A 14500-nucleotide genomic window follows, 5' to 3' on the forward strand; every position below is an offset into this window, starting at 1 on the left:
GTGTGTATGCCTGAAGGCCAGAAGAGGGCGCCAGACCTCATTACAGATGGTTGCGAGCCACCATGTGGTTGCTGGGAATTGAACTCAGGACCTTTGGAAGAGCAGGCAATGCTCTTAACCACTGAGCCATCTCTCCAGCCCCCTCTTTATTACTTTTTAATATTTACTTTATTATCTTCCCTCTTTTAATGTATGGCTGTCTGTACTCTTTTATATCACTTTTACTCTCTCTTTAAAAGTAAAGAGACAGTTTTATTTTTTAAAACTATTTCTTTCTATAACTGGCTTTACCCATTTTCTTTCTTTCTTAAGCCTACGTACATTTTTTTAAACACACTGTGACCTGTTTAGATGTGTATTTCTGTCTGAATCTGTCTTTATTGTGCATCTGTAATCCTTTGGTGATCACTGGTGAACTGTTAAGCAGGCATGGCAGGACCAGAGTGGCTGCTTTGGCAGTTGGTTCCACCTGTTCAGCTTTCCCCACATGGCAGAGGTCCATTTACTGCCAGCTCTGGGAGCTATGATTACCACCCCAGCTCTCAGAAGCAACTGGCCCACACCACCACCAAGCAGCTTGAAGCATGCTGCCCACAAACCCCATTCAAGTGCTCTGTAGAGGGACCTCCCAAAGAACCAGAGCCATTTGTGCCACCATCACGGACCAGGAAGCTGTTTCTTAAAGGAGCTGCACTGTTTTTGGCTGCTAACACTGAGTCAGAAGCTGTGGCTCTGCTCACCACCAGCAAACAGAGCCTATCTAAAAAACATGCAGCTACCAAAAGTGCTGGGCTTCTGTCTTTGTGGGTCTAGAGGCCTCTTTTTTTTTTTTTAATATTTATTTATTATGTATACAATATTCTGTTTGTGTGTACGCCTGCAGGCCAGAAGAAGGCACCAGACCTCATTACAGATGGTTGTGAGCCACCATGTGGTTGCTGGGAATTGAACTCAGGACCTTTGGAGGAGCAGGCAATGCTCTTAACCTCTGAGCCATCTCTCCAGCCCCCTCTTTTTTTTTTTTTTTTAAGCATTTTTAGGTCTTATATGGATCCATGTCCCATGTTGGGCACCATTTTGTAAACAGAGACTACACTTTAGTTTCCTGGCCACCCAGACCTAAAAAATCACAGAAACTATATTAACTACAACACTACTTGACCAACGGCTCAAGCATATTCTTAGCAAGCTCTTACGTCTTAAATTAACCCATTTCTATTAATCTGTGTATCACCACAAGGCTGTGACTTACCAATACGGTTCTGGCATCGTTCTCCTTCGGCAGCTATGTGGTATCTCTCTGACTCTGCCTTCCTTCTCCCTGAATTCAGTTTAGTTTTCCTGCCTGCCTATATTCTGTCTTGCATAGGCCAAAGCAACTTCTTTATTAACCAATGCTAATAAAACATATTCATAGCACACAGAGGGGAATCCCACATCAGGAGAGATGGCCAAAAGGCTAAGAACGCTACTGCTTTTCCAGGCTCCGTTCCCAGAATACACATGGCGGCTCACAACTATCTGTAACTCTATTTCCGAGGGATCCAACACCCTCTTCTCACCTCTGAGGGTACCACATATGTGGTACACACGCATACATGCAGGCAAACACACAATAAACATAAAGGAAATCTAAAAATATATTAAACTTAAAAGCAGAACAAAACAAAGCACAAAACAGGCAGAGGCAGGAGGATCTCTGTGAGCTCTTCTTCATCTTGGTCTACAGAGCAAGACTCGGGCTAGTCAGTTACACAGAGAGACCTTATCTCAAAACGAAAACAAGAACAAGGGGCTACAGAGATGGCTCAGCAGGTAAGAGCTTACTGTTCTTGGTTTTTCAAGACAGGGTTTCTCTGTGTAGCCCTGACTGTCCTAGAACTCACTCTGTAGACCAGGCTGGCCTCGAACTCACAGAGATCCGCTTGTCTCTGCATCCCGAGTATTGGGATTAAAGGCATGTGCTGCCTTTACCTGGGGAATTTACTGTTCTTTAAGGATCCAAATTTGGAGCCAGGCAGTAGCAGCACACTCCTTTAATTCCAGCACTGGGGAGGCAGAGGCAGGTGAGTTCAGTGAGTTCAAGGCCAGCCTGGTCTACAGAGAGAGTTTCAGGACAGCCAGAACTGTTCCACAGAGAAACCCTGCGTAAAAAGGATCTACATTTGGTCCTATTGCCCATGTCATGAGGTTAACAACACCTGAAACTTCAGTTTCAAGAGTAACGCCCTTTTCTCGACTTCATGGGCATGCACATGCGCACATCTGTGTACACGGACACACATCATTACAAATAAAAACGGAAAATTAACTCCCACAACAACAAAACCTGTGTATGACTTCTGAGTGCCCCAGGCCTCCCTGTCCCTCTGCTGAGGACGGTGCTCCTAGAAGAGCCACACAGGGAAGGGGCCCAGAGCAGGCACTGACAGCAGCCTGTCCATGGGGCATGCGCAGCGGGGCTGAGCTGGCTTGCTTCCCTGAGCCTGCCTTTGCAAGCTCCCTATTACCAGCTTAGAGCCGCAGGGATGTGTTCCGTGTCCCGGGAGCCCAGCTCGGAGGCACTTCACTGGGATGCAGAGGCCCTGGGGGCTTCTCAAAAGTCAGCTGCCTGTTAATTGCTTTCTGCGGCGCATAAACAAAATCCCAAATTGGGAAAGTGAGAGAAAATAGAGTATGAAAATTTCTCTACTCCAAATGGTGATTCTTCTGTAGTTTTATGCATTCTTTTTCCCAGTCCATCAATTATTTAATACATCTTTATGATACATGGAAGTAATTGGCCTGATTCAAAATTAAAACTGGGGAAAATGTGGGCCAAACAGCGGTGCTTTCCCCCCTAGAAGTCCTTCAGGGAGGGGGGACTCGCTAACCACTCGGACCCGGTTCTAAGCGGAGTTTCCAATGAGCTAAGCTAATGACTTCCTTGCCAAGGCTGCTCTGGGGCTCGTCACTTCTCTTGCATCTATTACAGAGACACCGAGGAAAGCAGAGAGGAGAGAGACTTTTAAAAATCTGCTTATTTCTATGGCTCTTTTGCCTGCATGTCCGCCTGTGTGAGGGTGTCAGATCCCCTGGGGCTGGAGTTATAGGTGGCTGCGAACTGCCTGACGTGTGTGTTGGGAACTGAACTCAGGTCCTCCAGCCTCGAACTCACAGAGATCCACCTGCCTCTGCCTCCTGAGTGCTGGGATTAAAGACGTGTGCCACCATTGTCCAGCAAGATGTATTTTTGATTATGTGGATTGTGTGTGTGGCTATGTACATGTGATTGCAGACACCCTTGGAGGCCAAAAGGGGGCGCCATATCTCCTAGAGTTGGAGTTACAGGCAGTTTGACTCACACGGGTGCTGCTGGGACCTGAACTCAGGTCCTCTCCAAGTGTTCTTAACCGCTGAGCCCTCTCTGCAGCTCTTGAGAATCTTATTTGTGGTTTTGTGTTTTAAGACCTGGCTGGCCTGGAGTTCACTATGCAGACCAGACCGGCCTCGACCGCACAGAGACCCCCACACCCAGCTGCTGAGTCCTTCACTTGTCTTGCGTTGAGTCTCACTGACCCCTGACAGGGTTTGCCAGCTTACCCCTGAAGCTCCCATGGACATCCGTGTTTGTGTTTCTTATGTAATTTGGGCCTTGCTTGTCTTACTGCCAGTTCCTTTCCATATGATTCCATTTCTCCACAGACCTGACACACATGTTAATAGAAATGAATTTAACAAAACCTCACAGTAGCCTAGGAAGGTCTCTCCCAGGCTGTCAGCAGGAGCTCACATCTGAAATAAGAGCTCACGAGGCGAGGAGGAGGGCACACCTACTCACAAGTTCACCCGATGACTGTTTCAGGCACCGACTGACCAGTCGCTATCCTTGACTCTAAGAGCAACTGAGAGCAGAGAAGAGGCTGTGGCTGAAGATCTTCCAGAACTGATCTGGGACGAGAATTCCCCGAGTCAGGAAACAAAGCCCAAGAAAAAACAAATCCTCTCTGGACACACCAGACAAGCTTAATTCAAGGGGTGGGGGGTGAGGAGGCTTCTAGAAATCACAAAGAAAACTCAGGTTTCCCACAGAGCAGTGATGTCCAGACAGACTGCAAACTTCTCTGTTCCTGTAGAAATCTGGAGACACGGCAGCTGCAGGGCCGGGGATGGTGCCCAGAGCTCGGAACATCTAGGACATGCTCTGCCACTGAACTAGACTCCTAGCCCTTCACAGCTCCTACGGGGAGGTGTCTGGCAACTCAGACCGACCACCCCAAACTAAACTAAGGAGACATTTGAGATCGAGTGTACCGTGAACAAATCCCCAGCTGAACCCTAGTTAGACAGCTGTAAAGGCATGGATCTAGAATGTGGATCCATAAGGAGGAATTATTTTTTGTAATATAATATTGTAGTAAAATAAATGTTCTTTTTAAAAAATCTATTATTTTATTTTGTGTGTGTTTTATTTTGTCTGTGTGTATGTCTGTGTCTGTGCACTATCTGCATGCCTGGTGCCCTCGAAGGCCAGAAGAGGGAGTCATATTTTCTAGGACTGGACTTACAGATGTTGTGAGCCACCATGTAGGTGCTGGGAATGAACCTGGGTCCTCTGGAAGAGCAGGCAGTGCTCTAAGTTGCTGAGCCATCTCTCCAGCCCCTAAGTAAATGTTCTTAAGTTTAAAGATGAATACTTTAAACTATTAGAGGGAGGCTGGAGAGCTGGATCAAAGGTTAAGAATATTTGCTCCTCTTCCAGACTACCTGAGTCCAGTTCCCAGCACCTGCATCTGGAGGCTCACAAACCGTAGAAACCCAGGTTCCAGGAATCTGAATTCCTCTTCTGGCCTCCAAGGGTACCCATGCACACACACACACCCCTTTAACAAACTGGGGCAAGCTGGCTGTGTGTGATGGCATATTTGAGAGGCTGCGACAAAAGAATCAGCTGAGTCCAAGAGCAAGGCCAGTCTGGGGTGCGGCTCAGTGGTAGAGAGGCTATCTGGCTACCAGGCATTAGATTTGGTCTCTAGTACTGCCACAAGATACAAGGCCAGATGGGGAAACATACAAAGACCCTTCGTCAAAACAGAGGTGGAGCTGGGGGTGTAGCTCAGCTGGCAGAGAACTGCCTAGCATGCACCCCAGTTCTGCACAAGCCTGATGGTGCATACCCACAATCCCAGCACTCGGGATGCAAAGGTGGGAGGGTCAGGAGTTCAAGGTCACCCTTTGCTAGTAGTGAGTCTGAGGTCAGCCTGAGTTACACGAAATTGTTGTCTTAAAAAAAAAAGTCATGCCGGGCGGTGGTGGCGCACGCCTTTAATCCCAGCACTTGGGAGGCAGAGGTAGGCGGATCTCTGTGAGTTCAAGACCAGCCTGGTCTACAAGAGCTAGTTCCAGGACAGGCTCCAAAGCCACAGAGAGACCCTATCTCGAAAAACCAAAAAAAAAAAAAAAAAAAAAAAAAAAAAAAAAAAGTCAGAGGCTGGTGCGGTGACTCAGTGGGTGGAAGAGCTTGCTTTGCAGGGCTGGCAATTTAACTTTGATCCCTGGAATCTGTGAGAGAATACAGATGTGAGAAGATTAGAGAAGGCACACATCTCTAATCCCAGCATCCCATGGTGAAATGGAAGGTCTTGGGAGAATTGCTCAGACGCTCTCAGGTCAGCTAGCCTGAGGTACCAGTGTGGCAAAAAAGAGAGACCTCACCTCACAAGTTGACAGGAGAGAATCGACTCCCCAGAGTTGTCTTCTGACCTCTGGCACACACGTGCTGCGGCACACAGGTGCCTGTAGTCACACATACATCGCACACATTCACGTGCAATTTTTTTTTTGTTTGTTTGTTTTTTTGTTTTTCGAGACAGGGTTTCTCTGTGGCTTTGGAGCCTGTCCTGGAACTAGCTCTGTAGACCAGGCTGGTCTCGAACTCACAGAGATCCGCCTGTCTCTGCCTCCCGAGTGCTGGGATTAAAGGCGTGCGCCACCATGGCCCGGCACACGTGCAATATTAATAAAAGAGAAAGAGACAAGGACAGCTCCACGCATTCGACCCCCAGAACCCCCAGAGCCCTGCACGTTGTCCTCTGACTCACAGACTTGCTGCAGCACCCAGACCCCAACACACACGAAACAAGTACGAAATACATAAAATGTAGTTTAAAAAACGAAGATGAGGTTTATGCACATCTTGTTTTTAACTTGTGTATAAATGTGTACGGGTATTGAATGAAGGTCCCTCAGAGCAGAAGTTAGAGTAGCTGCTATGAGCGGCCAGGGTGGATACCGAGAACTGTGCTCAGGACCTCTGGAGAAACAGCAAAGACTCTTGACCACTGATCTCTCAAGCTACCACTGTTAGTAGAAAAAAAAAATTACATCATGGCATTCACAATTAAAATGAAAATTTTTAATGTCTTTTGCTGTGCACCGCGCTCCCCGTCTGCGCTCTATGCGCTAGAATCCAGTTCGCGAGCTTCGGGCAAGGGGCTGGAGGTTGAGGAAGCACACGCCGAGACAGACGGACACACAGACCTCCAATCGCTGGTACAAAAGCCCTTCTTTAATAGCACCATGGAGGCTTAAATACACAGTCATCAATGGCCAACAGGTGAAAATCCCATCCTCTGATCCTCTAGGCTAGGCACAGCTTCTAGTAACTTCAATTAGAAGGCTCTAGACAGGGAAGAGCAGCTGAAGGCCAGGACTCAATTGGTCCCAACAGTCTTTAGTGCTAGAACTTAGAGGCTAAAGCAGGCAGATCTCTGAGTTTGAGATCAGCCTGGTCTACACAGCAAATTCTGGTCTATAAAGGGCTATACAGTGAGACCCTGACTAAAAAAATAAACAAACAGGGGCTGGAGAGATGGCTCAGAGTTAAAAGCACTGACTGCTCTTCCAAAGGACCTGGGTTCAGTTCCCAGAACCCACATAGTGGCTCACATCTCTCAATAACTCCAGTTCCAAGGGACCTGACACGTTCACACAGATATACCTGCAGGTAAAAAACACCAATGCACATAAAATAAAAATAAGTACATTTAAAGTACTGGGGGAAAAAACCTCTTTTGGCCTATGAGGGCCCCAAACACAAATGTAGAACACAGACAGAAGCACAGACAAAATATCCATACACATAAAATTAATTTTTAAAAATTAAACAAATAGGCCATTTTCAGAGATAAACAGGCTATTTCACACCTGGGCATGACAGTGCAAGCCTGTCGTCCGAGCACTCAGGATGCCAAGGCGGGAGGATCATAAGTGGCACAGCGAGAGACCCTGCTGCACAGGAGGGGCTGAGAGTCCCCAGTAAAGTGTGAGCCCTGAGAACACAAGGAACCAAGTTCAGCACCCACCAAGCAAAAGTGACAGCTATTACAGGCTCCTCTAATCCCAGCACCAGGAAAGCAGTCAGGAGATCTCGGGGCGCACAGGCCAGCCATCCTAGCCTAATCACCAATTTCAGTGTGAGACCCTCTTTCAAAGAATAAGGAGACAGGGTTTCTCTGTGGAACAGTCCTGCTCTGCTGTCCTGGAACTCACTCTGTAGAGCAGGCTGGCCTCGAACTCACAGAGATGCACCTGCCTCTGCCTCCAAGTGCTGGGATTAAAGGTGTGTGCCTTCACCGCCAAGTCCTAAATATATTTTAATGTCAGAGTTAAAATGGCAAAAAAAAAAAAAGGTGCAAGCAGTGGCTGAATTTTTCACTCTGCATGCAGTATTGGCAGCTTAAAACAATGTTCATTTGTTTGCCAGTTTTGCAAATAAATGTGAGGCTGGGACAGCCCGTCATGCATATATTTTTATTTTAAAGTGCCGACTCTGAAGGAATTTCAGTGTTTTTTTTTTTAAAGATTTATTTATTTATTACGTATACAGTATTCTCAGTACTCTGCCTGCAAGCCAGAAGAGGGCACAGATCTCTTTACAGATGGTTGTGAGCCACCATGTGGTTGCTGGGAATTGAACTCAGGATCTTTGGAAGAGCAGGCGGTTCTCTTAACCACTGAGCCATCTCTCCAGCCCATTTCAGTGGGGTTTTTTTGTTTGTTTTATTTTGAGGCATGGTTTCTCTGTGTAACAGCTCTGGCTGTCCCAGAACCCCTTTGTAGAACAGGCTGGCCTTGACCTCACAGAGAGGCCTGCCTCTGTCTCGGAGTGCTGAGATCAAAGGTGTGCACTACCACACCTGGGCTGGAATTTGTGTTTCTGCCAAGCATCCTTGTAAGTTGCAACACGGTTTTGCCTTATTTAACCCTGTGCTAGAAAAGGGTTGCTATGTAGTTCAAGAATACAAGCAACCCAATGCCCAATCCCCATCCTTATTATTTATTTTCTGGGACCAATTTTTGTTGTTGTTTTGAGCAGAGTCTCACACAGCTCAGGGTGGCCTCAGCCTTGCTGTGCAGCCCTGGCTCACTTGGAACCCTCGGATTTAAGGTGACCCCTCGCCTGGGTCTTCAGCTATGGGAATCACAGGTGTGAACCAACACACCACTCTGATTTTGATCTCACATCAGCGAACACAGTCTAAAACTCTCCTTAAAGGCTGGTGAAGCAAGACTGGCTAGTCAGGGAGTGGACTACACACACTATCATGGACAAGGTAGCTTTCTTGAAAAAGTTTTTTTTAATATTAATTTATTTATTATGTATACAATATTCTGTCTGTGTGTATGCCTGCAGGCCAGAAGAGGGCACCAGACCCCATTACAGATGGTTGTGAGCCACCATGTGGTTGCTGGGAATTGAACTCAGGACCTTTGGAAGAACAGGCAATGCTCTTAACCTCTGAGCCATCTCTCCAGCCCTTGAAAAATTTTTTTTTTTTTTTTTTTTTTTTAGTTTTTCGAGACAAGGTTTCTCTGTAGCTTTGGAGCCTGTCCTGGCACTAGCTCTTGTAGACCAGGCTGGCCTCGAACTCACAGAGATCCACCTGCCTCTGCCTCCCGAGTGCTGGGATTAAAGGCGTGCGCCACCACCGCCCGGCCCCTTGAAAAAAATTTAAAGACAGTTCTCACTATACTGTGTAGCCCTAGCTGACCTGGAAGTTGCTATGTAGACCAGAATGGTTTCCAACTCAAAGATCAGATCATCTCTACCTCCTGAGAGCTGGGATTAAAGGTGTGGGCCACCACTCCACCTTTCTTCCTAATGCTTCTGGAGGTTAGAAGCCCAAGTTCCAGGTCCCATCAGGCTCTTTTCTTGGCATCTGGACCACCCAGTGATGTTCTACCCTCCATATTCTCCAGTACGACCTGAACCATGGCCTTAAGGGAATTCCCCTCTGCCCTAGAGTCCTTCATCTCTGCGGCTACTCTAGCAACATTTAATTAACCTTCCTTCCTTTCCCTCCCCTCCCCTTCCGCCTTTGAGATACTATCCTGTTACATAGTCTAGGCGGGACTTGAACCCAGTCTTCCTGCCCCAACCTCTTACAAGCCAGGATTTTGGTGTGACAACCATCCCCAATGAAGTGCACAGGGAGAAGAAGTATTTTGGTTTTCATGCTGGGATCTGAAACCAGTCCTTGGCAAGTGTTCTACCAAGGAGCCACACTGCTAGCTCTAGTAACTGATTATCCTAAACTATGTTGCTTAAATTACAACATAGTTTCTGTCTGCTGAGGTGATACAAGCGAAGGAAGAGTTAACAGCAGCCCAGCTTGGTGCTGCTGGGGAGGCTGTGCGCTGGGTAACCTGCAGAAGGTATGTCAGCCAATGGCACCACTTGTCCATCTGAAGAGTCATGTTTTGTCAGCTTTCAGAAGAGGCTTCGCCCCCCCACCCACCGCCTGCTCCCCCATGGAGACCCCTGCTGAGAAAAAATGTTCAACAGCTTCTTGACCCTGGATGTGGTTGGACCTCCAGCACTCAGTTGTCTCCTTATTCCTTCCACAGCATGCACTGACTTTTATCACCCATGGGAGAACCACAGTGACCACAGCCTCCACAGGTCCCTTCTCATCTCTGAACTATTCATCTTCGGCAGCCAGGCTTTGGATGCCCTGGGCAAGCACTCTGCCGCTCGGCCACATCCCTCTTCTAATTACAAGGTTTTGTAAACACTTTTTTTTTTTTTAAAGCTGAGTTCGGCAACTCCCGTCTGCAACTACAACCCTCAGGAGGGGAAGGAGGATTTCCACTCGATGCCAGCTTGGGAGGTTCGTCTCAAAAACTGAGTAAAATAAACCCTTGTACTGGTCCTGTGGTACCAGGGAGGATGAAGCAGAAGTATATACGGCAAGTTCAAAGCCAGACTGGGCTGCAGGGCACGACTCTGTCTTGGGGGTAAAATCATTTTAAAACTAGGATCCATAATGGTCATATTTTCAAAATTCAAAATGTTTTATTTCTATTGTTTTGGTCTATGTGTATACCATGTGTGTGTTAGGGTGTGCTTACCTATGTGCAAGTGTGTGTGCATGTGCACATATGTGTGTGTAGAAGCCAGGGGCCAGCACTAGGTGTCTTCCTCTACACATCTCCACCTTGTTCTATTGATGCGTGTCCGTGTGCACACCCATACAACTCTGCACCACGAGGAGTCGGAGGACAACTCTCAGGAGTTGTTTTTTTCTCTCCCTCCTTGTGGGATCAGAGAGAAAACTCAGGTCCTGAGAACCTGCTTGTAAGCATTTCCGCCTGCTGAGCCCTCCAATTGTGGTCTCTTGTTGAAACTGGAACTCACTGACCAATAGACAGCTGGGCTAATGAGCCCTGGGAATCCTGTATGTACCTCCCAAATACTCAGACTAAAGGCCACAAGCAGCTTTTCTGTTTTGTTTTGAGAGAGGTTTCTCTGTAGCTTTGGAGCCTGTCCTGGAACTAGCTCTGTAGACCAGGCTGGTCTTGAACTCAGAGATCCACCACCGGCCAGCCGCAAGTGGCTTTTCACGAGCACTAGGAATCTGAACTCAGATCCTCACACTTACGCAGCACTGTACGCACTGAGCCATCTCTACAACCACGCAAACTCTTTCCTGTGCTCATTTGTCTCTGAGGCAGGTTCTTACCATGCATCCCTCCCTGGCCTAAAATTCGCTATGCAGACGGGGCTGGCCTCCTGCTCCTGCGTCCCGAGTGCTGAGATCAAAGGTGTGCACCATCATGCCCAGCCACAAAATTCTTTTAAATCCATCCTTTCCCCTCTTGCAAAGTGTTCTTGTGTGTCAGGTTGAGCTGCCTGTTCCTGGTTTCGGCTTTGCTGGTCGACCTCACTTGCTTCCCTCCCTTGACATTTCCTGTGCCTCAGTCAGCTCTGAAGGCTTCATTATATTCAATGTGGATATTTTTGGTGAGACTAACTCATATGCGGTGGTGGCATTTTCTGTAAGTGGAACATAACGTCTACCCGTCTTTTTGTGATGGATCCGCTGCTGCTGTTGAATCCCTTTATCTACTCATTCACTGGGGGCTCTTTTTTCGTCTTAATTTCCAGCTAATGCAACTGACCATTTTTATCCATTTTTCTGTGTACAGTTTTGACATTAAGCACGTTCACACTGCTGTGATATTATCACTGCCATTCATTCACCTCAAGAATGGTGTCCTCAGCCCAAATAGAAGCCACGCAAGGCAACGGTCCTCACATTGTCACTGTGCCAGTTGCAGAAGACAATCGCCCATCTTTCTGTGACTGGTTGACTTTCTCTAGTGTCATGTCTCAATGCTTCCGTGTCATGGAGTATGTTAGAATTCCCTTCACGTCTGTGACAATCTGGTAGGATTTAGCATCACCTGGGAAACAAACGTACGGACTCTCTGAGGCTTTTCAGGAAGGTCCCTGACTTGGGAGAGCACCCATGGTATTGGTATAGGTGGCTCACTCTGTAGGTTGAAGTTCTGGGCTGCAGAGAAGAGAGCGTGAGGAGTCACAGAATCCACCTCTTCTTGCTCCGACTGCAATGCAAAGTCCAGGGGCTTCAGGATGCCCCCAGCACAATGGACTGTGTGTCCTCAAACTCTGAGGACAAACATGCATATACCCCACCAGTTCTCTTCCTCCGCAGAAACCTAACCAATGTAACTATCATCAAACACTACAAATATGGCAATGTGGTAATGTTTCTTTCCTTCCTTCCTTCCTTCCTTCCTTCCTTCCTTCCTTCCTTCCTTCCTTCCTTCCTTCCTTCCTTCCTTCCTCCTCCTTCCTTCCTTCCTTCCTTCCTCCTCCTCCTCCTCCTTCCTTCCTTCCTTCCTTCCTTCCTTCCTTCCTTCCTTCCTTCCTTCCTTCCTTCCTTCCTTCCTTCTTTTTTGAGACAGGGTTTCTCTGAGTATCTCTGAGTAACAGCTCTGGCTATCCTGGAACTCAGTCTGTAGACCAGGCTGTCCTCGAACCCACTGAGATCTGACTTTCTCTGCCTGCTGAGTGCTGAAATTAAAGGCAGGTGCCACTATGGCCTGGCTGGTAATGCTTCTTGATAACTTTAACCTAAAATTATATGGCAAAAGAGTGCTTCCATGGAAAATCTACTCTCAAAGCTGTTTGAGTCACAGGGGCATCTTATATGCCCTGTGCTGTCAAATTAAAGCAAAGTCTTCATGGCATACTGATGGACAGATGCATTTTCTGGGCACGAACTATAGTTTCACTTAAGTGTTTTGATCTGGGTATTGGTGGCACACATCTTTAATCCCAGCACTAGGGAGGTAGGGGAAAGGCAGATCTCTGTGAGTTCGAGGCCAGCTTGGTGTTGATAGAAGTTTCTGTCCCACATGGTCCTGCAGCCATTCAGTCCCAAAGAAACACACAGAGGCTTATATTAATTATAAACTGTTAGGCCTATTAGCACAGGCTTATTATTAACTATTAACTAGCTCTTATAACTTAAATTAACCCATAATTCTTATCAATGTTTAGCCACATGCCTTGGTACCCTTTCTCAATAAAGCATTCTTATCTTGCTTCCTTGCATCTGGCTGGTGACTGCCTCTCTGCCTTTCTTCTTCCCATAATTCTCCTAGTCTGGTTGCCCCACTTATGCTTCCTGCCTGGCTATTGGCCAATCAGTGTTTTACTAAACCAACACAAGTGACAAATCTTTACAGTGTACAAGAGCATTGTCCCACAGCATTTTCCTTTTTCCCTTTCAAAACAAGAACTCTGGATCTAATTCCCTTTGTTTAGCTTTTTTCCTGACCATTATTCATAACAACTTGTAACCAACACTCTAAATAAAGATAAACATATATAATTCTCTCTCTTTTTTTTTTTTTTTTTTTTTTTTTTTTGGTTTTTCGAGACAGGGTTTCTCTGTAGCTTTGGAGCCTGGCCTGGAACTAGCTCTTGTAGACCAGGCTGGCCTCGAACTCACAGAGATCCGCCTGCCTCTGCCTCCCGACTGCTGGGATTAAAGGCGTGCACCCCCATCGCCCGGCTATAATTCATTTTTTTAAGGAATGTGGGCATAGTTTTCTAGGCTACTTTCTGCTGAATGGGCTGGGGGGGGGGGTGCTGATTATCTTATGAAGATCCAAAGAAAATTTAGGAATATGGTCAAGTCCTGACTGGAGTATTCTGTCAGGCTGGGTCATCTCAGCCAGCAGTTCTGAAGCTGTTCTGGATGCAGAACTCAGAAGAAACTGCAACACAGGTGCTCTGAGACATTAGATCATCTGGGTCATTTGTTCCTATCAGAGATTTTTTTCAGGGGGTCTTCCTCAATCAAACTTGATTTTTCTTAATCCAGAATGAATCCACAGCCTCTCATGTCCTGTGCAAATAAAAGCAGAACCTCTTTCCCAAAGTAACATATCTTTTGACTTAAATTTTGGAGTCAAGGCATTTTTAAAATATGTATGTTGGATTAATCCAGCAGCATTTATGATCCAATGTCTTTTAGCAGTTGTTGCTTACTCAGTCATCTAACAATTCAAAGACAACATAATAGACTCTGTATTTCCCATCTTTACATGGCTCTTTTTAAAAACTCTATTCCTTTTATTTTTAATTTTTGTTATTTTTGAGACAGAGTTTCTCTGTGTATCTTTAGACCAGGCTGGCCTTGAACTCAGAGATCCACCTGCCTCTGCCTCCCAAGTGCTGAGATTAAAGTCATGTGCCACCACACCCGACTACTCTATTTCTTTTTCTCTTTTTTTTAAAGGACTTTCTCTATCCTTTTTTTTTCTCACAAGCCTATGTGTATTTTTAAGCACACTGTGAACCATTTAAAGTTTGTTTTAATCTGCCTTTTCTGAATATCTCTATCCTTTTCTGACCACAGTCCATGGCTAGGATTAAAGCTGCAGCTTTGGCAGCTGGCTCCACCTCATTCCTTAGCTTTTTGAGAGTCTAACTTCATGGCAGAAATACTGGCAGGAGCCGGATTTATTGTCACAAGTCTGTGGAGTTTCTAGGTACTTGCCACCACCAAGAAGCCTAATGTTGGCTGTTCATAAACACCATTTAAGTGTTTGGTGGTAGAGCCTCTTAAAGAGCTGTGAGGTTTTGTCGCTAACACTAAGCCAGGAAGCTTCTCTTAAAGGAGCCGTGCCTCTGCTTACCTCT

The sequence above is a fragment of the Chionomys nivalis genome, chromosome 19 (assembly GCF_950005125.1).
Source record: "Chionomys nivalis chromosome 19, mChiNiv1.1, whole genome shotgun sequence".
Lineage (NCBI taxonomy): Eukaryota > Metazoa > Chordata > Mammalia > Rodentia > Cricetidae > Chionomys > Chionomys nivalis.